This window comes from Euprymna scolopes, chromosome 12 (assembly GCF_053919585.1).
Source record: "Euprymna scolopes isolate OS-2025 chromosome 12, ASM5391958v1, whole genome shotgun sequence".
Classification (NCBI taxonomy): domain Eukaryota; kingdom Metazoa; phylum Mollusca; class Cephalopoda; order Sepiida; family Sepiolidae; genus Euprymna; species Euprymna scolopes.
In genome coordinates this window covers 72,055,950-72,080,689 of record NC_136493.1, presented here as the reverse complement: position 1 = coordinate 72,080,689, position 24,740 = coordinate 72,055,950, and the positions used below count along the sequence as shown (strand labels likewise).

At 28.8% G+C, this 24,740-nt stretch overlaps 1 protein-coding gene and 1 long non-coding RNA gene across 5 annotated transcripts in view; one reads left to right on the top strand and one right to left on the bottom strand.

Annotated features, from left to right (window-relative positions):
* The window catches only part of LOC145291330 (receptor-type tyrosine-protein phosphatase N2-like), a 1,723,320-nt gene that overhangs the window by 1,357,047 nt on the left and 341,533 nt on the right, over positions 1-24,740 (top strand). The window lies entirely within an intron of this gene.
* The window catches only part of LOC145291333 (uncharacterized), a 163,693-nt gene continuing 153,634 nt past the window's right edge, over positions 14,682-24,740 (bottom strand). The window contains exon 3 of the long non-coding RNA XR_013869385.1: positions 14,682-14,787. This is a non-coding gene — a long non-coding RNA (uncharacterized LOC145291333). The remainder of the gene's footprint in view (positions 14,788-24,740) is intronic.

Sequence of the window (24,740 nt, the reverse complement as noted above, 5' to 3'; positions counted from 1 at the left end):
GAGTTTACATTTTTTTTCATGGTAAATTTATGGTAAATTAAATTATGAGTTTACATTTTTTATGGTAAATTATGGTAAATTTATGGTAAAGTAAATTATGAGTTTGCATTTTTTATGGTAAATTATGTAAATTTATGGTAAAATGAATTATGGGTTTACATTTTTTCATGGTAAATTATGGTATATTTATGGTCAATTAAATTATTGGTGTAATTTTTTATGGAAAATTATGCCAAATTTATGGTAGATTAAATTATGAGTTTATATCTTTAAATGTGAATTATGGTAAATTTATGGTAAATTAAATTATGAGTTTACATTTTTTTATGTTAAATTATTTAAATTTCTAGTAAATTAAATTATGAGTTCACATGTTTTTTTGGAAAATTATGGTAAATTTATGGTAAATTATATTAATTTCTGGTAAATTACATTATGAGTTCACATTTTTTTTGTTGAAAATTATGGTAAATTTATGGTAAATTATGTAAATTTATGGTAAATTAAATTATGAGTTTACATTTTCTTATGGTAAATTATGTAAATTGGTGTTAAATTAAATTATGAGTTTACATTTGTTAATGTGAATTATGGTAAATTTATGGTAAATTAAATTATGAGTTTACATTTTTTATTGTGAATTATCGTAAGTTTATGGTAAATTAAATTATAACTTTACATTTCTTATGGTAAATTATATAAATTTATGGTAAATTAAATTATCACTTTACATTTTTTATGGTAAATTATGCTAAATTTATGGTCAATTAAATTATGGGTTTAATTTTTTATGGTAAATTATTGTAGATTTATGGCAAATTAAATTATGAGTTTACATTTTTTAATGTGAATTATGGTAAATTTTTGTAAGTAAATTAAGGAGTTTACATTTTTTATGGTAAATTATGTAAATTTATGGTAAAGTAAATTATGAGTTTGCATTTTTTATGGTAAATTATGTAAATGTATGGTAAAATGAATTATGAGTTTACATTTTTTCATGGTAAATTATGGTATATTTATGGTCAATTAAATTATGGGTTTAATTTTTTATGGAAAAGTATGCCAAATTTATGGTAAATTAAATTATGAGTTTATATATTTTAATGTGAATTATGGTAAATTTATGGTAAATTAAATTATGAGTTAATATTTTTTATGGTAAATTATTTAAATTTCTGGTAAATTAAATTATGAGTTCACATGTTTTTTGGAAAATTATGGTAAATTTATGGTAAATTATATTAATTTCTGGTAAATTACATTATGAGTTCACATTTTTTATTTTTGAAAATTATGGTAAATTTATGGTAAATTATGTAAATTTATGGTAAATTAAATTATGAGTTTACATTTTCTTATGGTAAATTATGTAAATTGATGGTAAATTAAATTATGAGTTTACATTTGTTAATGTTAATTATGGTAAATTTTTGGTAAATTAAATTATGAGTTTACATTTTTTATGGTAAATTATGGTAAATTTATGGTAAATTAAATTATGAGTTTACATTTTTTCATGGTAAATTATGGTACATTTAAGGTCAATTAAATTATGGTTTTAATCTTTTATGATAAATTATGTAAATTTATGGTAAATTAAATTATGAGTTTATATCTTTTAATGTGAATTATGGTAAATTTATGGTAAATTAAATCATGAATTTACATTTTTTGTGGTTCATTATGGTAAATTTATGGTAAATTAAATTATGAGTTTCCATTTTTTATGGTAAATTATGGTAAATTTATGGTAAATTAAATTATGAGTTTACATTTTTTATGGTAAATTGTGGTATATTTATGGTAAATTAGAATATGAGTTTACATTTTTTATGGTAAATTATGGTAAATTAATGGTAAATTAAATTATGAGTTCACATTTGTTAATGTGAATTAGGGCAAATTTATGGAATATTAAATTATGAATTTACATTTTCTTATGGTAAATTACGGAAAATTTATGGTAAATTAAATCATGAGATCACATTTTTTAATGTGAATTATGGAAATTTATGGTAAATTTAATCATGAGTTGACATTTTTTATGGAAAGTCTTTGTAAATTTATGGTAAATTAAATCATGAATTTACATTTAGTACGGTACATTATGGTTAATTTATAGTAAATTAAATTATGTATTTAAATTTTTTATGGTAAATTATGGTAAATTTATGGTTAATTAAATTATGAGTTTACATTTTTTAATGTGAATTATGGTAAACTTATGGTAAATTAAATTATGTGTTTAAATTTTTTATAGTAAATTATGTAAATCTACGGTAAATTAAATTATGAGCTTTCATTTTATATGGTACATTATGGTAAATTTATGGTAAATTAAATTATGAGTTTACATTTTTTATGGTAAATTATGGTAAATTTATGGTAAATTAAATTATGAGTTTACATTTTTTATGGTAAATTATGTAAATTTATAGGAAATGAAATGATGAGTTTACATTTTTATGGTAAATTATGTAAATTTATGGTATATGAAGATAGGAGTTTCCATTTTTCATGGTAAATTACGGAAAATTTATAGTAAATTAAATTATGAGTTTAAATTTTTATGGTAAATTATGGTAAATTGTAATAACTTAAATTATGAGTTTCCATTTTTTTATAGTAAATTATGGTAACTTTATGGTAAATTAAATTATGAGTTTACATTTTAATGTGACCTATTGTAAATTTATGGTAAAGTAAATTATGAGTTTACATTTTTTATTGTGAATTATCGTAAATTTATGGTAAATTACATTATGAGTTTACATTTTAATGTGACCTATTGTAAATTTATGGTAAAGTAAATTATGAGTTTCCATTTTTTTATAGTAAATTATGGTAACTTTATGGTAAATTAAATTATGAGTTTACATTTTAATGTGACCTATTGTAAATTTATGGTAAAGTAAATTATGAGTTTACATTTTTTATTGTGAATTATCGTAAATTTATGGTAAATTAAATTATGAGTTTACATTTTTTATGGTAAATTATGTAAATTCATCGTAAATTAAATTATAAGTTAACATTTTTTATGGAAAATGATGGTAAATTTATGGTAAATTTAATCATGACTTTACATTTTTTATGATACATTATAGTAAATTTATAGTAAATTAAATTATGAGTTTACATTTTTATTGTAAATTATGGTAAATAAAATTATGAGTTTACATTTTTCATGGAAATTATGTAAATTTATAGTAAATTAAATTATGAGTTTACATTTTTATTGTAAATTATGGTAAATAAAATTATGAGTTTACATTTTTCATGGAAATTATGTAAATTTATGGTAAATTAAATCATGAGTTTACATTTTTATGGTAAATTATGTAAATCTATGGTAAATTACATTATTATTTTCCATTTTTTCATCGTAAATTATTTAAATTTATGGTAAATCAAATTATGGGTTTACATTTTCTAATGTGAGTTATGGTAAATATATGGTAAATTAAATGATGAGTTTACATTTTTTATGGTAATGTATTTTAATTTATGATAAATTAAATCATGAGTTAGCATTTTTTATGTTAAATTATTGTAAATTTATGGTAAATCAAATTATGAGTTTACATTTTTTATGGTAAATTATGGTAAATTTATGGTTAATTAAATTATGAGTTTACATTTTTTATGGTAAATTAATTAAATTTATGGTAAATTAAATTATGAGTTTACAGTTTTTTTATGGTAAATTGTGGTAAATTTATGGTAAATTAAATTATGAGTTTACATTTTTCATGGTAAATTATGGTAAATTTATGGTAAATTAAAATATGAGTTTACATATTTTATGGTGAATTATGGTAAATTAAATTATGAGTTTACATTTTCTATGGTAAATTATGGTAAATCTATGGTAAATTAAATTATGTGTGTACATTTTTTATGGTAAATTATGCTAAATTTATGGAAAATTAAATTATGAGTTTACATATTTTATGGTAAATTGTGGTAAATTTATGGAAAATTAAATTATGAGTTTACATTTTTTATGGTAAATTATGGTAAATCTATGGTAAATTAAATTATGTGTGTACATTTTTTATGGTAAATTATGGTAAATCTATGGTAAATTAAATTATGTGTGTACATTTTTTATGGTAAATTATGGTAAATCTGTGGTAAATTAAATTTTGTGTGTACATATTTTTATGGTAAATTATGGTAAATTTATGGTAAATCAAATCCTGAGTTTACATTTTTTTCATGGTAAATTATTTAAATTTATGGTAAATTAAATTATGAGTTTAAATTTTTATGGAAAATTTGTGGTAAATTAATTACGAATTTAAATTTTTTATAGTGAATTATGGTAAATTATGATAAATTAAATTATAAGTTTAAATATTTTATGGTAAATTAATTACGTATTTAAATGTTTTCTGATAAATTATGGTAAATTATGGTAAATTAAATTATGAGTTTAAATATTTTATGGTTAATTAATTACGAATTTAAATTTTTTCTGGTAAATTATGATAAATTATGGTAAATTAAATTATGAGTCTCGTTTTATTGTTATTGTCAATTGGGGATGTGCATCTTGTACAATATTTTTACGGATTATTTTTAGACTCAACTCAACTTCGGAGAAGAAAAAAACATAAAAATATTGTAATGTAATAAAATTTTATTCCTGACACTAATTCTGGCGTCGCGGAATTTTAATTTTTAACATCTTTCCTCGAACAATACAAAATCGTTCTTTAGCGTCTAATGACTTTACGTGCGCGTTTCTCGTTCTTGTTAGATTTTTGTCCATTTGTTTATGTCAAAAGAAGATGATTCAACAGAGGGTCGAAAACGTACGTGGTACATATGAAATATATCGCATTTTTTCTTTACACACTGAAAAGATCGCCAGAATAATTTAAAAATAACTCTGTATTATAGAGCAGATTATTCTGTTGTTTTAACCATTGTTTAATTCATATATATATATATATATATATATATATATATATATATATATATATATATATATATATATATATATATATATATATATGTAGTAAGTTATAAAATATATATGGCGATTAAGCTATACTGAATATTCTGCGTTTCATCCACTCTAGGACTCTTCAGACTTATACGCAAATTTTATACTAGTTTATATATATATATATATATATATATATATATATATATATATATATATATATATATATATATATAATAAAAGACTCAAGAAAGTCAAGGGAAATAACTTTAAGAAAATCATACACAAGGAAATGAAAACATTAGGCCTAAAAGCGGATGTATCAGCTAACACAGCTAGTATAATAATAATAATAATAATAATAATAATAATAATAATAAATAATAATAATAATAATAAACCAAGCCCGGACAACAACAATCATATTAGAAATAAAAATAAAAATACTAATAATGAACAAGATAAATACAACTCTAGACACTGCACACTTTGCCCACTTCAAAATAAATGTCTAACCAAAACCGTAGTTTACGAGGCCACAATATTTGCGAAAGAAAACCCGAATAACAAGAAATATTACGTAGGTATGACTTCTTTAGATTTCAAAACTCGATATTATGACCACAAAAGTACATTCAACAATAAAAAAAAAACACCGTATGAAAACAACGCTAGCAAATAAATACTGGGAACTCAAGGAAAGCGGACATTCGCCGGTAGTCGAATGGAAAATAATAAGACAAGCTACCACGTGTATAGACCTAGACGACCCATGTAGATTATGCCTTCATGAAAAATTTGCTATCCTGTACTTTAAAGAACCCCAACATCTATTAGACTGTAGAAGAGAAATAGCGAACAACTGTGTTCACAAGAAAAAATTTACTCTAGGATAGCGATACAAAATAGTTTCAAAACTAACAAAAACAATGGGAAAAAAACAAATAAATAAATAAAATATATATGAATATACATAAACTAACACACATATATGTATGTATATATATATGTGTATATGTGTATGTATATATATATGTATATGTGTGTGTATGTATATATGTACACACACACATATATATATATATATATATATATATATATATATATATATATAAACTAACATAAAAAAACCCTAACCTAGATTTAAAACAGGTCAAGAAACTAAATATCCAGGCTAAATAGAGCACACACAAAAGAACAAGTCCACCAGAGGTCAAATAGGCCTTTGTCCGGTAAGTGCATGTTCATTGGCTGAGAGGAAGGGCGCGGTGGATACTAGAAAGCTAATTGGCTAACTAAAATCTTAATAGAAGGTGCGTATATAAAAACGACAGACAACCACAAAATTCGCGCATAAGCCTGAAGAGTCCTAGAATGGATGAAACTCGGAATATTCAGTGTAGCTTAATCGCCATACATATTTTATAACTTACTAACTAGCTCTTCCTACGTATTTAGCACTTTTGAAGTAAATACTTAAAGTTAATGCATAAATTTATACTTTCGTATAATAATTTTATGTGAGTAAATGAAGTAGCTATATATATATATATATATATATATATATATATATATATATATATATATATAACATATATATACGTGTGTGTGTGTGTGTGTGTGTGTGTGTGAGAGAGAGAGAGAGAGAGAGAGAGAGAGATTGGGCCTTCAAAAAAGATTATGACATATTCATTAACACGAACATTACCGCATTTTCCAAGTTTATATTTTAACTAATTCAAATAAACTTTCCAAATCACATAATAATTTAATTCACCAAAACCCACGGCCCTGTCGGTGGGGCATTAGAATACGCCGACTGCCCCCCCCCCCCTCCTGCAGAGGGTAAAAGTCCCTCAATGGGGGTCCTGGATATGACCTTAAACTATATCCGATGGTGAGGCCCCAGCTTGCGGGCTTTGGGGAGTGTGGAGCCACTCTTTAATTGCCATTGCTCCCAGGTCCACTCTGACCCGGATTGGTAGCAGCTGTTAGGGTCCCAACTATGGGTTAAATAGAAACTGACTTGCAAAAAACAAATATATTCTATTAAAAAATTTTCTTCAAAATCTTTGGATTCGCCATTAAATAACCTGAAAAGGGTTGATATGCCGTACAACAAAAACAACCAACCAACCAACCAACCAAAACCCAATCTTACGTGTATATTAACCTGAAATAGTAACTTTACTAAAATAAATAAAATAAATCTTTGAAACGTAATGAAAATATTTGTAAGTTTGGAAAAACAAGGAAGTTATTTAAAGAATAATTAATTGAAATAGAACACAGATTTCAATTAATTATTCTTCCCAGCCTTACCTAAGCCCGTCACTTTTTCGTCTTGTAGCTTTCAATTTCATATTTCAATTTGCCATAAAGTCGTTCAACTATGGCTTCTGATAATTATAAAGACGTATTTTCATTGGCAAAGAAGGTAATAAAAACAGCATTGAAGAAGAAACGTCGAGACACAAACTTGGTTAAATATTAAAGGTTTTCTGAAAAGCTTTTCAAAAATACTGCAATTCATGGAAAAGATTGTCAAACTATTTTTCACGAAATTATTAAATTAACAAAAACAAATTTAATTTAATTAACAAAATGAATAAGTCACAAATTAATATATATATACATATATATATATATATATATATATATATATATATATATATATATATATATATATATATATATGCGCATACATGTTTATGCAATACCTCTTTTCAAAGTGGCCACCTCATTTGGCCAGATGTAATTTTCAAGACCAAATTCAGATTTATTCTTTTTATATATATATTTTTATTTTTACTTAAAAAAGGAACGACAACGAATTAATTTAAATGACCAAGAGCGTTGAGGTATTGGAAGAGATGGGGGAAAGAAGGAGTAAAAATAGGTGAAAAAGACGGAGGGTTAACTGCAGGTTGGTCAATTTCAGATTAGACGAAAGAATTTTGCATTCCTATTTTATTATCGATTAATTTTTCGCAAAAAAATCTTTATAGTTATGTTTATCATATAGCTATTAATATTCTCAAGTTGCCTTAGTACATTTTCTCTGGCCGTAAAAATTTAGTTGCAGACATTGATAGCGTTATCTATTTAATATCAATTGTAAAACGTTGATCTATACTTATATTAAGGACCATACATACATACATACATACATACATACATACATACATACATACATACATACATATATGGCGCACACACCTGCAGACGTCCCGACATTGCAAGGTCGTAAAGTACGCTTAAATATGATATTTTGATTTATGCACATTTCGCATTTATTATTACATTATATTGGATCCAATATATAGTACTGATTTAAAAAGTTTTCTTAAAAAATGGCTCGTGCGCCACCAGCGAAAATCGAAATCGAATCGATTTAGCTCACAATTTATTTTTCCCTCTGCTGACTGAATTATGAAAACATGTTTGCTGCAAGGTTTAAAATTAAAACATGAACTAATAGCTACTACGTTATGCAAGCATATTCGTAATGCCGTCATTCGACCTTCACCTGGCAAATTTCATTATTTAAAATTTTCACACTTTTGTACCGATTTTTCCTGACTAAAACCCATATATAAAGTTTCGCATGGGTTTAAATACACCATATATTAAGTTCTATGTCTGTAGAAAAAAAAAACTCTAGGAGGATTTTTGTAAGTATTTTTTTGAAACAAAAATATATACGTATACATAAATATATACAAAAATGATCATCCCATAAGAAAACCGAACAAAGTGATAGGAAGTTAATTGAAATGAATATTTAAAACAATATGAAAATTAGATCTTTTGCTGGAGAATGCAATCCCACGACCCATATATAACAAAGTTGTATTTTCTTTTTAAATAAATAGACAAAAGGGATTTTAATACGAATATCAATACACACAAAAAAATGATATATATATATATATATATATATATATATATATATATATATATATATATATATATATTATTTGTTTATTATTTATTTCTTTTTACTATTATCGTTTAAAAAATCAGCAAGAAATCTACATAAGTTTATAAACAGTAAAAATTTCTAGGACTTCATAGCGTAACGATTAATGCGCCGGGCTGTAATACACATGGTCTAGGGTTGAAGTCGATACAGTCAAGCTATGCTGAATAGAGATAGGAACCTCGAAACATGTCCGTCGACTTTAAAAAATAAATAAATAAAAATATTATTTATCTATGTCCAAATAAAATATGGGCGATTTTCTTAGTAAAACAATCTTCGAGGTAAGATTTATTTATCGTTTCCCAAGATCAATAAGAAATCCCCACACCCCCGCACACTTATTTAAAGGTTCGTGTAATAAAATAGAAAAAATATATAACATAGCTGATACAATTCTTGTGGAAGTAAAAGTTGATTTTCAAGAGATATGTTAACACTTTGAGTGGGATTAGAGTATTTTATTCATAAATTAAGAACTACAAGCATGCCAGAAGTTGTATCAGGATTGTGACTTTAGTGTGATTGGCAAACCTACTCCCACTCTCTATAACTTAACTTCGAGTTGTTAATCGCGTATATAAAAGAATTTTAGTACGTATAGGTACAAATGCAAGGAATAAAATAAAACCGAATTCTTTTTTATGAATATTTTGATTCCATATGGACTATAAATCTGGTGAAATATGACAACATCTTATCTTTAGTTTGATTTTAGGTTTATTACTGGCATGGCAGTCAGACCACAGACTCTTGCATATTTTATTTATATGGCTTTTATGACAATTTAAAAAAAAATGTTATTACCATTTGCAATTGGCAGGGAAGAAGAAGAACTGGCGCTTAGCTTGTCATAGCTGTGTTGTCAGATGTCAGGAAGGCCATCTCAGCTGTTGCTTACATGGCAACTCTATAAAGTCAGTGGACACATAGGTTGGGTTTGACTTTGTATTTCAAGGACAACTACCGGACGGAGTTTGTCTCGATCACACTGATTACTAAAGCTGAAAAGGGATGTTTGTTTAATGGAAATTTTTCTAAGGCTGCCTTTTTACGTTGGTGATAATTTGATAGCATTTCTAAGGCTGCACAGATTTGCCACTTTAAAACCTATTTCGCTTTCTTCATCGGAGTTAAATATGCACATTGTTTGACGATTTCTTAGTTGCTTTAAGACCTGACAATATATCTTGTGTACAAAGTGATAATTAAGCACAAGTGACAAAACTGTTTTCCAAAAACCACATGTTTTTCTGATGCAAATATGTTAATGTGTTTTTTTTTTTTGTTTTTAGGTTTTTATTTATTTTTTTTTTTTTTGTTAATTGTGAAGTACGGTTAATTTAAAGTTGCAAATGCTTTTCCTCTATTACATTTACAATTTTTATTTTATGCTATGTATCAATTTATTTGCATATCGTCTCATTACTTTAATTAGTTGTAAATATACCGGACTCCATTGCAAAATTATGTCTACACCTTTTATTTTCAACAGAAGCTAATAAATAAAAATAGAATGCTTAAAGAATCATAAGGATAAATGAGAAAAAAGGGGACAAAAGAAAAATATTATTTTTATTTGTAATACAAAATTTTAACAAAATATTTTTTTCTCTTTCTCTCCTTTTATCTCCCTCTTCTTCTAAATTCTAATCTATCCACATACACACGTAGTATATTTTACGAATTAAAAATGATCGGCTAACAAAAAACAGGAAATATATTTAGAAGAACAGAAAGATCTATAGGACAATTACATAGAAAATGATCATAGAATGAATAAAAATGGTGCATATCTGTAACAATCGCACGTTACCAGCGTACTTCTCGATGTGTATGTTATCAACAGAAATGCCTAATCGGATATAATATATAATTAATGAAATCGATTTAACTGTCAATTTTCGATCTCAAACAACTTAAACAAAATAACACTGTGACAAGCGAATTTTCAACACAACATCTACTAAGGAGTGCGCATGAGAGCACCGGTGTTTTTGTATGCTTTGCTGTATTTTTCTTTGGAGGAGGAGATATCTGAACCCGGTATTGCACATATGAAAGGGTGAAATATTATTGTTAGCGTTTTATAGAAACGGGGAGATTAGAAAATGATAATAAAGGTTAATACTTTATTTTTGGTGCTATATCAAAAATATTTTGAGAAACTTAAAATATTTAATGATATTGCGGTGAAGAATTTGTAGGTATTGATTCTTTTATAACTCGTGCAAACGCATTATTAAAAATATGGCTTATGAAAGTTCATTGTTTTGTCTGTGCTTGTTGGAGAAAGATGGTCACGCTCACAAATTAGTGAAGCAAGATATAATTTAAAACCAAATAACATGGTGGATGCCGATATATATATATATATATATATATATATATATATATATATATATATATATATATTAGGACATTATTAAAAGGAGTTACTGAAAAGAAATTGAACAGCAAAAGATATATTGCTGACGTAGACTTTAGTAGAATAGACTTCATAATAAAATCAGTCCATTATGTCCTCTAAGATCTAGCAAAAACCATATGGGGTATAAATGTAACAGCTAATTGCATGCTGTGTTGGAAGAAATATTTGTTGCAGAACATTTAAGACATCTGCCTCAAGTTTTTAGAGAATGGACGGTATTGTTGACATCAAGATCAGGTCTTTAGAACGATTACAAATTCAATATTTACAGCCATGTCTTTAATATGCTTGCATCTTCACTTAATTGGCAGTCGATTATCGCCAAACCTATTAATAATATATTTCATCAACATTAACGTTCGCTAGTAAATATCTGATGAGTAAAGTTCACAGCGCAGCATTAGCACATAGGAAATTGGGTTCAGAGAATCAACACGTGCACTCAGATGTCACCGACCTGTTTCCTGGAAATGGATATGACGTCATATGACGCCATATGACTAAAAGACAGAGTGAGAAAAAAGTGTGCTGAGAACTGTGCACAGATACTTTTAGAAATACATAATAAAAGATGATCAACCGGTAATTATCATCCTCTTTCTGCTTACTCCTGGTCACTGGTTTAGTTGAATTAACCTCTTCTCATCTTCAATCATTTGTATTGATTCTGTCTTTTTTCGGAGTATGAACTTATTTGCAGGCAGCATTTCCCCAGTTTTGCAAGATCACAAAAGAAACGCGTGCAGGATCAAGCAGCTAACAAAGGATGTTAATGAATTTCCATGCATAAATCAACAAATAAGAAAACAGAGAAATTCCACGAACAGTTAAAGGATAATTCTGGTGGGTAGTGCTCAAAGGGTTCATAGATTTAGTCATAAGTCATTATGACAACGAAACTTGCACACAGTGTGCAGAGCCGTTTCATTTTCCAAATGTCTGTTAAGACGCATGTCAAATAATTTTGTTTTGGTTGTACAAAGAATAGAAATATTTATTTGCTAACAGAAAATGAAGGTTGGCAGGTTAGTTAAGGATACTAGACTTATTATAAGGTTTTGAATCTCTTAGTATGAAAGGAGAGAGAGATAGTGAGAGACAGAGGGGGGAAATAGAGAGAGAGGGTGAGGGAGGGAGAAAGGGGAGAGACAGAAAGTGAGAGAAAGAGTCTTTGATCTTTTCCTAATTATAATCTTTTTGTTGTTTTTGTTCTTTAGGATAATTTCTTTTTTTTTTCTATTGATTTCTATTTTATCCTTGTTTTCTTTGTAGCTGGTTAGATTTCAGGATTTCAATTCAAGATGGGCGACATTCTCGCCTGCCATCCTTCATTAATTACTGAGGTGGAATCTAATGCTTATTTCAGCTTTGCAAAGTCTCGAATGATATTAAAAGAAAAAAAAGATTAAGAAGTAAAAAATGCTGTTTCTAAATGGTAATACATGTGAATTCTGTGTCAATTCGCGCCTACCTTGCTCCCCTCCATACCCCATCCTCCCTCCTCTTCACTTCTTATTAGAGCTTAGCATTTCTTTCATATTTAATAGAACGAAAAAGGAAGGTAAAACTGTTTTGAAATTATTTTATTATTACATGCATATTGGTATCATTGGATCAGAATTTAATTATAAGGACAAAAAAGGAGTAAATCCTGAATTCAACCTACTGAACCTTAAATAAAAAATATATTACAAAATAACCTTAATCATCGTTCGCATAATTATAAAAGTTATTCGACATAGAACAGGAGACAAATCTAGTAGTTTCTCTAAATTTGATGTTGAAAAAGCTCGATCTACTTCTAGAAAATCTTAATTTACTGATTATTACATCTGGGCATGTAAGCCTTTGCCATTTCAAGCATGATTTCAACAAAATTTTCATGAAATGCTTAGGTTATTCATGTGAGGGTTGTAGATTATATTCAACTATGATTTATTATCTGTCTGTCGTCCGTACATATAGAAGTATGAAAGGAAAGTAAATGTTTGGTCTAATGGATACCATTTGCAGACTATGGAATTATCTATGCCAAGTTCAAATCATATCAAATCTTTTGTGGTTATTTAAACACTACCACCGCCGGAAAAGGCATGAACCTCCATTGAACTGCAATTTTTCTCCCTTTATGTGTGAAACTGGCATCTTGGATTTGATTAATAGAACTAATAGTTTTAATTATGCATATCATTTCGCTATTAAATAACCTCAAAAATAGTTGATATTGCGCTAAAAGAAAAAAAAACGAAACTTGCTCCTCTCTCTCCCTCTCCCCCCCCCCATCTCTCTCTCTCTCTCTCTCTCTCTCTCTCTCTCTCTCTCTCTCTCTCTCTCTCTCTCTTCAAACAGTATTAGTTATTTTTTTTAATATTCCTAAAATTTTGCCCTCTCATTTTGGTTAAAGCACAATCTACCCCATAACACCCTAGGATACAAATATTTCTTGATGATTCTTTCGCCTAGCTCTGTATTCGCCAATATTCTACGTCACATCATTTAGAATACCTATAGAAATCTTGTCTGTCCCAAATAGTTAAATTACATTATCAAATTGGAAATACGTTATCCAATGATTTACACAATTTATCCGACCTTTATTTTTCTCTTAGACGAATCGCCTAACACATTCTTATAGCGGTTCATAAAATAATTTAACTCGACTAAATTAAGAAAAAACAAAAGAAAGAAGAGAGAGGCGGACAACAGGTGTTCACATCAATGCCATATGAACAAATTGAAAAAAAAAGGTATCTAGTTTTTCATTTGTTCATGAAAGGAATGCTGCCACTCGATCTCACCCATTTATATTTTCGTCATTAGTTTTGTTTTGATATACAATTTTGTAGTAATGTCATTCGTAAATTCGTGAATGTATCATTCAGAAACAACTCAAAATAAACCTTAGTTTATGTTAATTTCTTGTCATACAACAGAAATTTTGCTCAGCTGTAACTCATCTTTCCTTTTTCTTTTGCTCTTCATCATCATCACCACGACCACCATCACCATAATCATCATCTATTACAGTTAATTTAGAGTAGTTTTTTTTTTCAAAATTGCACTAAACATTATCATGAAATTAAATCGTATATCATGTTTTCGTTCATAATTTTTTTGTTGTTATTTAAAATGTCCTTAACGGTTTACTTCTGTATTCTTCTTCCTCAGATGTATGTAGGTATTGTCCGAGTTCTACTTACAATTTAGTAAATTTGTTTTCTCTTTCTTTCCGTCTTCCTTTCTTAGCTTATTTCTCCTGTTCTATCTCTAGTGGTTGTGTCATTTGTGACACTTTCCTTTTAATTGTTCCTTGCTGAGACAACCTATTGACTGAAACCAGGTCAGTTCTGTTGCTCAGTATGTTGTTACTGTCATCTTTCATTAGTCCCTGGTCAGCTCAACACGGAGTGGTCGCCACTGCAACACAGAAAATAAGAATTAGTAGTCCAGAATGTTTCATCAAAAACCCCAAAATTGCCACTTTTTTACCGCACACAACTTCTTACTTCATTCCTACAAAAAAAAAAACTATAGACATACTTTTGTATCAGATGCTAATAGATTGATGGTTATCAACTCTCACTGTAACACCATTAACAATGGACTCACTGCCTTTATTTCATTATATAACAATTATACTTCTTTGACCCAACTGAAATATACGTATACAAGTAACAAGGCTGATGTAGTTTTACAATATAAATGTATATGGGGTCTATTTGCAAAACTCTGTGATAAGTTTATTGCTTAATTTCTGTTTATGAACGACTGATACAAATGTAAACGCTACAATATTATTGTAAGTCCTTTGATTCAAACAAAACACACCGATCAACGTATTCTCTGATTAATGTAATTTTAAAATATATAAAGCTACGTAGGTCTTTCTCTTAAATTGTAGGGGGAGTTTACAACATATTTCATTCAATGGACGTATGATACCATGATACTATTGCACTACCTTTAATCAAAATGCAATATACTTATCCAAATGATGCAGTTTAAGAACACACACGCAGACACACACACACACACACACACACACACACACACACACACACACACACACACACACACACACACACACCCACCCTGGTCAAAAATATTCCCTTTCACCTTCCTTTATTTAAAATTTGCAAAAGAAAGAAAGACAGACTAAACATATTAGTTTTTTTAGTTTTTTTATGCATTTTACCTGAATCTTCTTGGACGTTTTATGAATAGTTGGGAAGTGTTTCTTTTCTTTGTTATATTATTATTACGGAATGTTTTAGACAATATCCAGCTTCAGAACTCCCCGAATACAATGATGTATACTTACAGACAGAAAATGCGACTTTTCTGCATATGATAGATGATTGGATCGTTAGAATGATCAAAGAAAACTTATGAATGAAAAGAAAAATAATTACGTATAAGTGAATTAGAAAAAGAAGAGAAGTGGAATTGAAAGAAAAAAGAAAGAAATTTGGAGAGAAATGTCTCCAGTTATAAAAAAAAATAACATGTGTGCACATCATTTTGCAGAAGATTTTGAAAAAAAAACGAAAATAAAATTCAATAATTGTAAATTAATTAGAACCGGGAGGGGAGACAGGTGTATTTATTTAAATGATGTAAAGATAGGAAAAATAGTAAAAAGAAAAGGTTCCGAAAAATTAGAAGAGTAAAATGAGATGAGTGCATGAAAAAAGAAGGCGAAAAATGGTAATGAAAAAGAGGATAAATAGGAGGAGGAAAAATACAAGTAGAAAAGTGGAAGATGTACATAGCAGGAGGGTGCGGTATGAAAATGAAGGGGAGGGGGGCCTAAAAGAAGGGGTGAAAATAGAAAAGGTAGTAGGAGGAGAAGGACGGGGAGAAAAAAGGGAGGCCTCTTTAGGTCTCCTTCAAACTGACAAGTGTGTGTAGCTCCAGGCAAAAGTGGATTTTGAAGACAGTTTCATTCCAAGCTGTCATTTCCAGAATTTTGGAGAAATATCGACATTTTCTACCCCCCCCATCTCCGCGATCCTTCTCTAGTCTGCATCTCCCATCTTCTTACCTCTTCTATCAAAACTAACCCTAACCCCTCTCACTAAACAAACCCTTTCCCAAAACAATGGCCTTTCCATTCTCTTCCTACTAATGACCCACTCCCACCCGCACACAATATTGTAGCAGATTTATTTGCATGAATAGTTCTTTTCCTTTCCAAACAAAACAAGAAAAGAAAAGAAATTTTCCTTGACTTTTATTATTTACTAGTATCCCTCATCCCAAATTAGCTAATGTTGTCGGAAAGCGAGACTTTTTTTAATCTCTTCCCACCAAAAAAAAAACTGTCTGTTGTTCTGGGGAGCAGTGTGACACATCCTCACCTGTCGACAGCATTTTTCTCTCTACAAATAAAACTAGATAAAAATTTAATGGGAGCAAGTTTCTTAAAGAATGCTGCAAAATAACCTAGTGACAGTCACATTTGTGCCTCACACTTATGTGTGCATATATATATATATATATATATATATATATATATATATATATATATATATATATATATATATATATATATATCATAATTAAGGAATTTAAAATTTGTGATTTGAAAAAGTTAAATTTCAAATATAGAAATTTTATTGTATGCAAGACAAAGAATACAGTATAGTAAAATATATTTCCTTAGCCCATGAGTTTTCGATGTTTATACATCTCCTCGGAGGAAAAATATTAGCAAATATTATAAAAGATTTGCATCTAATTTGCTAAAGGTAATAAACAGAAAATTAAATTAAATACTTTTAAAGTTTTTAAATCATTTTAGCTACATAGAATAAGGGAATTGGATATTGATGCAGCAAAAAAATATTGAGCTTCAAATCGAAAGTGTATGCTTAATCCTGTATTCGGCAGGTAAAAATATCCAACGCATATCGTAATAAATCCAAGGAAGCTGGTAACAATCCAATATATAATTATTTCCACATCCGGGAACTCTTTGATTATATCAATCCGGAAAATTTTTTTCCATGTATCAGTTTCAAAATTCAGTTCAAGTTTTCAATCAATTTGTGAATAAAAACCAAAATATATCCGTAGACAGGCAAATAAAATTAAATTGAAATTAAATTAAATGAAATTGAAAATAAAAATAATTAAATAAAAGAATTGTTTATGAAACCAAAGCAAAAATAGTTTTTAAAAATCAGATGCAGTTTTTGTTATCAAGATTATATTTGTAAGTCAGCACAAGTGAAAATGTTATAATGTTATATTATTAAATTGCAAGATTTACAGTCTATCTTGTAAAAATAAGGAAGTGGTAGGAGGATTTAACTTTAAGAGAGGGGTAGAAAGGAAGAAAAAGAAAATAAATAAAATAAAGGGAGTGTCTAACTTATTAATCCTGAATATGAAATGTCTAGACAGGATTTGACACGATTCAAAAAATATGTCAAGGTTCATGCTAAGAGTTAATCGGCGAGAAAGGAAAGGAAAGAAAACGAAAAAGAAAAAGAAAGTAAAAACCTAGTAATGTTAAAAATCTAGTAATGTTAAAAAAGAAAAATCTAGTAATGTTAAAAATCTAGTAATGTTAAAAATCTAGTAATGTTAAAAATCTAGTAATGTTAAAAAAGAAAAAGCCTAGTAATGTTAAAGAAAGAAGAAAGAAAGGGAGAAAAAAGAAAGAAAGTGAGAAAAAAATGATAAAAGCCCTATTTCTGTTTGCTTGCTCTTAACATATAATGCTGAAATTTATAATTCTGATACATAGAGTAAAATCCAACCTATATACTTAATGATGATAATATTTAGTCGAAATCTTAGAGTTCGATTAATCTATGAAAATTTTGCATATAGTAACAAGGGGCATTAACATAAAAAGATATTGTTACTATATGCAAAATTTTCACAGATTAATCGAACTCTAAGATTTCGACTAAATGTCCATCTTGTTGTTGTTGTTGTTCTTCTTCTTCTTCTTCTTCTTTTCTCTTCTTCTTCATATTATTATTATTATTATTATTATTAGTAGTAGTAGTAGTAGTAGTAGTAGTAGTAGTAGTGGTGGTGGTGGTGGTGGTGGTGGTGGTGGTAGTGGTGGTGATTTTCCATAAGTATTAACCTGCTATAAATTTTAATTTAAAACAAACTCTCACAACACATATACCGTGATCAAGCAAAAAGGTTAGAAGAGATTCGCCACCAAATAGAAATAACTGGAAATAGAACTCCACAATTTTTCTGACTATTGAAATTCTCTTCTTTTTGTTCATTTAGGTTTTCACTTGAAGATGATTCGACAAAAAATCGAAAAAGTCAGTGATACATCTGGAACATAGATTATCTTTTTTTATTTTAACACAAAACAGAGTTTTATAAAACTTGAAAACGTAAAAGGGTATGTATGTATGTATGTATGTATGTATGTATGGGTGGTCAAGGTCTGGTGTGGACGTGTGTTAAAAGCACACAGATGTCTTAGCGTCATACTGTGCTTCTCCCAGACAAATCAACCCCACGTGCACGTCATGACCACTGCCATGCAGACGAGGCTCTGATGAACGGCAAGTGTCCTGCACTGTATAACTGGACCTCCACTGCCTTGTGGGCCAAGGTTCTTTTAATCAAAGGCTAAGAGTGAGACATCCCTGACAAAAACCTCCAGAAGAGCTTAGGCCCTGTCAGCTGCAGCATACATGATCTGCCGGCATATGGAGTATGCTCTGGTGCCTAGCAATCTAAGTCCCAGTCATGGATCAAATGGCACGGTGGGTGGAGAGGACTCCCGTAAGCCATGGTGAAGGCAACCTCTCTAGGAGAAGGAAACCTCTGATATAAAACCTGCAGCAACTGCTGCATCCAATGATGTTGACTTGCTCTTCTTTATGAATCAATGTAGCAGTTGTTTAGAGAGTGGGATTGTCTCGGTGCAAAGTTTTCCCTCACTATAAAAAGCCTCAAGCACAGGCATTGCTTGATATGAATTAGATACACTTTTTACCATCTTGTGTATCTCGATGACAAAAAGCCTGGCTGTAGCCTAAAACGGCAAAACATTCAATGAAGTTGGCAAATATATTTATACGTTTCTGTATATATATATATATATATATATATATATATATATATATATATGTGTGTGTGTGTGTATATGTGTGTATATGTGTCTATGTATGTATATGCATTTTATATTCTATATGAAATAATGACAATATTCAAAAACGAATTTGCTGCCATCATGTATGTATGTATGTATGTATGTATATAGTTTTTGTCTTTTGCAATTAAATAAATGTACCTCTACTATAAATGGTGAATTTGTTTATGTGAGAAAAATGTATTTAGGCTTTTAGAAAGCTTGTAATAAATTCTAGGTGTTTAATATTTCCAACACTCCTATCTTCTTTATGAAAAAAGTTTTTCTTGATAAAAACAAATTCAAAACTTTTATAATCAACTGTATATTAGATGACTTTACGAGTCATTTTCATTGCATTTTTTTCGTTTTTTCATGTTTTCAAGTGTTTAGAGGCTTTACATGAAATTAGACGCATTTTAGGGAAACTATAATGATATACTTTAAGATTACAAAAAAGACTAAGCCGATTTGCAAGTAAAACATCAATTCCAGTTTTGCTTCTTTGACACTGGACAGAAGCAATGTCGACCAAACGCGCGGTTGAAAAATGGGCTACAGTCATTATATTATAAATCATTTATTGTGCAAGGAGCTTTTCATAAGTTATCCAATATATTTTAAGACAAAATAAGGGCCAAATTACTACCTCTCTACATATGCTGGGTGTGTGAAGGCCTGTTTAATGTGTGGTGATATTGCGCTCATCAAAATGGAGCACTCTGGATAAGCAAAAATAAAAATGCCCTCAACTGAAACAGAACCGATACAACACACTGATCACTTCAACAACAATTTTCCTGATCAGCAGTGATATTTTAACAAATTTCGGCTAAATGTAGCGCAATGCATGAATTTTTCTTTCATTAAAAAAAATTCTGAAACATCCGATATAAGTATATAAAATGTGTTCAAAAATTAAAAAAAAACGGAAACTTACATATTACTTAAATAAAAGGGGAATGCGTAAATGAATTATATAGCTGAAGAAGACCAAAGAACATATTGGTGGAAACGCCATGCAAGTATAACTGTTGCTGGGGAAAATAGTCTGAAAAGAAACGATGCAGACAATTTCAAAATCTTTCTCTTCTCTCAAGAGTCTTTTCCTGACCTTCAATTATAAATACTATCTTCTAATTGAACAGTCTTTATAAACGTGAGACGCTGTTACAATAGCAAAACAGCATGGGATTATTCCGATTTGACTCCAACAGAAACCCCACCTGACTTCAAAAACGGACTCAAACAGACTGTTTCGTTAATTAAGCTGTTATTAAGTCGACGAGCCTCAGCTGTACAACATTTTGCAGTCTGTCAGAGAACAAAGTGCGGCTCAGATTGACTGGGCCACACTACCCTACTCTTTCCTGTGCTCTCGATGACAGACTCCCTGTCAGCAGAGAATAAATAAACTCACAAGCGTAGCTTCATGACGACGTAACTGTAACTCTTATCAAAGCTGATCATCACAAGTCTGCAACACAGATTTTTTCTTACTTAGCTGTCTCTGTATTTTCAAGCCGAGCTCCAAGTCTTATCATATTTCTTCTGTCCATTGTTAAACTAGCAAGGTTCAATGAATATAAAATAATCCTTCTTCCGTTTCAATGACCAGTCTACATAGCCATTGCAACCAAACTCACTTCTTTTGATCATCCTTCTTCTGAAATATAGAATATCATAGAAAGAATAATCAAGAAAAAAACCTTTGACATGTTAATATTTCTCTCAAACCATAATTTGAAGTTGAACAAAATTTGTGAATGTGGGTGATGAACGTATTTTTGTAATTTTTATGAAATTTGTTGGATTAGTAACAAGTGTGTGATTTTTTTCGTTAAAATTCAGTTTCATTTTATTTTTAGTTCTGTCAAATTTTCAAAGGGTAAGATTTGTATGTTGCCGAGCACTGGAAGTATTTGAATGTATTTCCTCCTTTTGATATTGGTGGATAGTTATTCTGAGAGTTCTTAGATTAAAACAGATGATTATAACATTTTCTTTTTGATTAATTATCGTAATTTGAAGTGTGTAATGTAACGAGGTTTTGTAAGGATTTCTGTATTTTTCTGTTTTCTTTTGTTTATTTTGTAAGTTGCTAGATATTGTAAGAATTTAAGTATTTTATATGTGCTAGCTAGGTTTATATGTGCGAGATGAGCAGGAGAATGAATTATTCAGGATAACAAAACAGATGGCAAAGACAAATATGGATGTTGGAGAGAAGTTCATTTGAAATGACAAAGTTTTAGCAATAAATGAACAGGACAAGAATGATGCTACGGGATATACATTTAAAAAAAAATATATATACTATTGTCTTATCTAGGATCCCAGACAACAGCGGTTAGAGATGTAGGCATGATTTAATTTACTTGAGTCTGTCAGCTCTTCTCGAAAGATCGGGACAAGTGAAACATTTATAAACTCTGGTCAATCATTTCACATTTTCTACCTTGGCAAAATCATGTCACCGTTTATTATAAGAATATGGTTAGTGACACTTCATAGCTATAATATATATATTTTAAATGTGCATATATATATATATATATATATATATATATATATATATATATATATATATATATATATATATATATATATATAGAATAGAAGAAAAAGGAAAAACGGATGTATGGATGTTCATCCGTTTTGAATGCTCTCCCTATCCAACACAAACTAAACACCAATACTAATAGTACTGTGCTGAAAGTTGTTTAGTGTTTAAAATTAATCAATCATTTATGAAAATAAACAATGAAATAGCGTAAATATAACACATTTGTAAACAAATACGAAATATAATCTACCGAAATGCATTTCAGTTTATTTATAAACAACTCATTTTTTTTTTCAATCTTTACTCCAAACAAGGCAAGTGCCACTTTGAAGTAGTTGACAAATTTGCAAATAATCTAAACAAAATAAGTATTACACTAACAATCATAATTCGCAGGTTGTCCTTCATACTGTGGAACTTCTTTTTATATTTCTTTCCGATTTGGATATATTTTTAGAGGAATCATTAATTTCTCTCTCTCTCTCTCTCTCTCTCTCTCTCTCTCTCTTTATTTATTTATTTATTTATTTCCAAACCTTTTTTAGTTTTTTTGCAAAAAAGCCTCCAATTATTAAATACTAAAACAGGAACACCTCTCAGAATGATCTTCCGCCTCTTCTAAGATTAAATATGGCTGAGGATAGCCGGGTATAATTGACTATGAATAAACTAAAAACAACACTATTTTTCAACCTGATTGCGCTCAAGGTTTGAAACCTATGCTAACATGTTGATTTGACCTGATGTTCTGTAACATTATTAATAAACAAATATTAATTGCAAATGATCTAATAAAATTGATGCTGCAAAACTCAAAAACCCTACTACTAATAATAATTATACCAGCATCCTATCTCTAACTCATAACATATACTACCAAATCAGATGTAAATAAACTTTCAATTAGAAGAACGAGCCATAAATATATTATACATAGATACATATCCCCAATTGACAATGATAATAAAATTAAACTCATCATTTACTATGAGAAATTTAAAACCCAAATCTTGTACTTAAAAACAACTCTTCCCCAGCCCTGAAAACATTAGAAAGAACTAATGTTGTTTGAATGCTTTTTTAGATAGAGTGTAACTCTCATAAAGTATTAATAAAGTTATTAGTTACATTGGTTATACAACCATTACACTACGCTGTCACTACACCATGCATCTTTTAAACTCTAGCTCCATTTGTCAACTTGCACAAAAACATATCTGCCCCGTCTCCAATTTGAGACAGGTCCTAGTTAATAGCACTAAAATAATACATTCCGAAACCAATTTTAAATAGAATTAAAAATACTCGGAGTCATTTACATACAACCACAACCCCAATTAATAAAATCGCATACGACCAGTAATAATATATTAAAAATGCTTTGCATAATGCAATTTTGTCCCCTGATTCAAGTATCGGTGTGGCGGATTTTTTTAAATTGTCAGTCTTTCCTGAAACAGTATAAAAGCGTTCTCACGTCATCTAACTGATTAAACGTTCCTCTTTCTGCTGCCCTTCATGATTTTCTTCTCCTTTCTCTGTTTTTTTTTCTTTTTTTTTACACAAAACAGAGCTTTATAAAACTTGATAGTAGTTCATATACTTTTCCATCTGATCATGGTTCGATGAGGAATTGAAAACATTACTCTAATTTATAAAACTCACTATGTCTGTCTGTCTGTCTCCATATTTTCAAACTCGATCTTCTCTGAAACTAATATTCGGAGAGCAACGTTAGAGACCTCAAATTTTATTTTATGGACTGTTATTTTATGAGTCTTTAGTCAGTTAAAATAGTTTTTAAAGTGTTAAAATGTGTCAAAATTGAAATTTTGTACATTTATCTTAGTTTATTCTTAATCAGTTCATATGCGTGTAACGTTGGTACAGCTGTAACATCACAAGCTTTGAATGTTACAGTTTTGCTTTTGGTTTCGACTCTAGCTGATGGCACCCAAATACATTTTTACTTTTGAAATCACGATTCTATAATAATATATACGAAAGTTAGATGAATTAAAATGTCATATTTAAGCGTATTTTACGACCAGGCTAAGCCTGACATCTACCCCCTCTAGTGGTTCATACGAGACATTCATCAATTTTCTCTTTATTTTAACACAAAATGATAATTAAAAAATCGAAAAATTATAATTAAACAAATTTCTGTTGTTTTTAACAATGGTTGCTCATATATATATATATATATATATATTGAAAGCAAATCTTTATCAAGGCACGTTCATTTGATTAAATACAACAGTTTTTTTTCTCTCTTCTTATTCTTCTGTTGAAAGAAGAAATATATTAATCATTAACACGAAAATTTCACATCGAAATAATTCCACAAAAAGATTAAAATTAATGGAAGCAATATTAATTTTATATATATACACTCATGAGCAAAAAAGAAAAAATGGGCCAAGAGTTCGATTTTTCAATATTTTTGAACGTTTTCTATGTATTTTTGTTAATTCTAACTGAAAATGTCTATTTTGAAGATCATTATTATTATAGCAGTGGAAAAATTAATCCTAAAAATGGTAAGACCGCATCTTGGCGAGGATATAAAAAACCGAATTGCTGTATTAAAGCAGTCCAAAATGACTTAAAAGCAGATTTTTTTATATTTTAAGAAAAGAAAAAGTGAAAACTTCTTTCTGTAGTGAATCGAATTGGTCAAAG